Raw genomic sequence first — 4,010 nt, forward strand, 5'->3', positions numbered from 1 at the left:
ATATATATGTATATATATATATATATATAGGAGACCAAAAATGTATATACACATTGAATGTATAAAGTCAGTGTTTATTAAAAAATACATTCCATTTTCAAAATTTAATAGAATCTACTAACAGAAATTAGTGATTTTTTTTTTTATGAACTCCTCTTTTCAAGCTCATGCCCATTCTGATCCAGGCACTGCTGATAATGCGAAGCGATGAAATCGAAAACGACAAGAAACATTACATTCGGTATTTATGTGCATACTCGTTCAATGGTTGTATTCAGTTTGTCGGCTGTTTCTCGTTTTGTGCCGTAATGTGTGAGCTCTGGTTTAATGGAACCAGTCACACTACCGTCAAGAAAATATGGTCCCACTAATCTTTTTAAGGATAAGTTGCACCATACTGTAACTTATGGTAAAGTAACATGGTTTTCCTCCGTAATATGTGGATTTTCAGGTCCCAGCAGTCGAAACCCTCTGCGATTCGCTCTGGCCCTAGGCAACAGTGTTAAAACGGCGACCTTTGAGTTGTACTTCCATCTTGGGGAAGATATGGAAGTCCGCAGGTGGTAAATCTGGCAAATAGGGTTGGTGCAAAGGCGATACCATGTTGTTTTGTCACGAGCTCGGTGACAGAGTGCATTATCGTCGTGAACAATCCAATTCTTCGCGCTCCACAGATCCGATCACTTTCGCCGAATGTCGCTTCCTCAAACGCTTTAAAACGTCGCAGTAGAGCTCTAGAACGACGGCCAGGCCCTGGGGACGAATTCTCAATGCACAATACCACATTTACAGGGGTGATGCTCTGGGCAGGTCTTCCAGATTGCTCATCGTCTTCCAGGGACGTTCTTCCGCTTCTGAAGCGGCGCACGTGCCACTTGAAATATTGCATATGAGCCATTGCCTCGGCACCGTAAGCCTGCTGAAGCATGCTCAATGTCTTTGTAGCAGACTTCCAAAGTTCAACGCAAAATTTCACGTTGGCTCTTTTTGCCTGTTCATGACAAAATCGCAGACTACATCATGCACGTAATCAAAAAGCACAAATTCCACAACTTGCGAAGTAAACAGCGATATCACTCAGCACACTGATTCATGAAGATCACTGCTAGCTCTCACTGCACATGCAACCGTGTGCTACCAAATGTTGGCGCGCTACAAAACTAGTTCCAGAACTGTTTGATAACACCTCGTATATATATATATATATATATATACAGAGAGAGAGAGAGAGAGAGAGAGAGAGAGAGAGAGAGAGAGAGTTAGATAGGTATATAGACAGATAAATAGATAGAGACAGATAGACAGAGACAGAGACAGACAGACATATCGACATACATAAATCGTGACAGCTACATTGCAATCCATGAATAGGAAATTGCTACTAAATACCTAATAAACAACAAGGACTATTGGTGAAACTTTTCTATCAAAACATCTGTCAAGTGTAAGCATAAAAGGCCGGATATTGCTGTTTAGGACAGACAAGAAAAAGTATGTACCCTCATAGAGATCAGCTGGAGTAAATATTTCGTTAAAAATCAAAGAGAAAGAGGGATAACTGTAGACAACTCCTTCGAAAACTCCAGCTTTTATATCCAGATTGCAAATTTACATTTATACCAATCATAATTGGTGCACTTGGTTTAGTGAGTAAATGCCTAACTGACAGTCTGGACAAGTTTGGATTTTCAGAAAAAGAAATCGACCAACTAACTCACACATTGCAAATACAATCTGTAAATGGAACAAAAAAACTATGCAAGAAATTTTCTCAAGTTTAAAATATGATGTTTTCGTTATCTACATTCCAATGATAGAGCTTTGTATCTTTGTTAAAACCCAGCTTTTCCCTGAGAGGAAGAATCTAAATAATTAAAAGCAGAAGAGAACACGCGCGCGCACACAAACACCTACACACACACATACACACATGTAGTTTGCATCTTCATTTTACCCACAAAGCTTTCATCGATTCGAAACTTTATCCACTGTGCAATGCTGTGGCATTGTTGCTTTTGTTGTTTTGCCCCAGATCGAACCTGACTGAATAGACCTATGATCAAGATCATTGCAACTGTGAAAGCACCTCATTTCTTTCTAACGGACACAACGTAGCCCAATTATATTTGCCAATGTGTCCTTCCTGTTCTTGATGGCAGCGTATGTTTTGAGGAAGAAATGTCAGCTGATTCTAGCAGTTCAAATGTACACTGAGAGACTCTCTCAGTAAAATGAACTAATAGAGGGTCTTTATGTCATACTAACTTCCGTATAACGAAATATAAAGCAGACAGAAGCTTTTTTCTTATTATGGTTACTTCTGTGGAAAATGTTAAAACGAGCATCTCATATTGTTAATCTCTTCGCTCGGAAACAAGTCTGACAAATGCTAATAAATCTGTTAAACTCAAACTCTTTATAATAGAACTAATGAAGTTAAACTGCGCATCAAAAGTATTGGAGTGCAACAAAAATAAAAATGACATGTGAGAATTGGCACAGCTAATTGAGGATTTTCAGTTTGCTAACTCATTCCACCTTTTGAATCACATTAAATGACTTGTACATATTTTGTTTACGGCGTAGGAACTTTTCACTGCAACACATTGGCTTTTAACGTTAAATTACTCTTTCGGTTTCCCCCTCGCCTTTAGTTCTTTTGCTGGTCAACATTAGATAAAAAGACATAAACTAGTAATTTTCACACTTCATTAGAATATATTTTATAGCAGTTCCTGTCGTTTTTCTATTTTCAGATAAGTAAATATCAGACCTCATTACAGTATATTCTACCATCAGAAAAGATATATCTGTTTTTAAAAGAAAGCGTAGTCCAAAAGATCTATCAAAGCGAACTTCTTTATACTTCTCCGCTTGTCTTCTTGCAATAAAATACGATTTGACATTCAAAGTAGTTTTTGTTCTATTTGGTATCTAATCAGTGAATAGCTGTCAGAGAATTTCTTTTCATATTTATCAAACTCTCTCAAAAATATTTCATGGGGAGAAACCGTTAATTTTGGTGAAATATTTATTTTTAATATTGGTTTCAAATTTTGGCACAAGGCCAGCAGTTTCGTCAGGGGTTAAGTCGATTACATCAACCCCAATTCTCAGCTGGTACTTATTTTATCGACCTTGAAAGGATGAAAGGCAAAGTCTATCTTGGCGTAATTTGAACTCAGAACATAATGACGGACGAAATGCTGCTAAGCATTTTTGCCGGCGCAGTAAACGATTCTACCAACTCGCCGCCTTATTCATTTCTAATATCATAAATAAAAACGAGTAAGGTGGCGAACTACCAGAAACCGTTAACGGGCCGAACATGATACTCAGCGGAATTTCGTCTGCCTTACGTTCTGAGATCAAATTTGTCTTTCATCTTTTCGGGGGCGATAAAATAAGTGCCAGATGAATAATGAGATCGATGTCATGGACATAACTCCTAACCCGAAATTGCTGACCTTGTATCAACATTTGAAACAATTATTAGTATAACGAGTTATTTATGTAAGTTAACTCTAAATGTCAGTTTTACAGATATTTTCGATTTTGAACCCTCTTAAAACTATTTTATAGATGAAAGAGTCGTTTAAAAAAATGTATGAATATGCGTATTTCCTTAACATGCCCCCTCCCCTCAAAATTGCTGGTCGTGTGCCTAAATTAGAAATGCATATTTATACACACATAACTGGCAATTACAATATTATATTACATCTCTGAGTTTCATCAAATTAAGTTATATAATTTATGCTTTCATTATGACTAACGTTAAAGTTTCGGTGGCTAAAGTTTAAAATTGTGAACATTAGTATTGGTTATTATTGATGAGGAAAGGAGAAAAGTGACGTGAAAGTCTGAGATTTATATGGATATTAAAAAATAATGTGTGAACTAAAGTGTAATATATAGGTTGTAAAAGTATATGGCCGTAAATGGCTGTCAATATAATATATGAATACATATATACACAAATGTTTGTATATATGCATGTGGGTATATAT

The sequence above is a fragment of the Octopus bimaculoides genome, chromosome 2 (genome assembly GCF_001194135.2).
Source record: "Octopus bimaculoides isolate UCB-OBI-ISO-001 chromosome 2, ASM119413v2, whole genome shotgun sequence".
Lineage (NCBI taxonomy): Eukaryota > Metazoa > Mollusca > Cephalopoda > Octopoda > Octopodidae > Octopus > Octopus bimaculoides.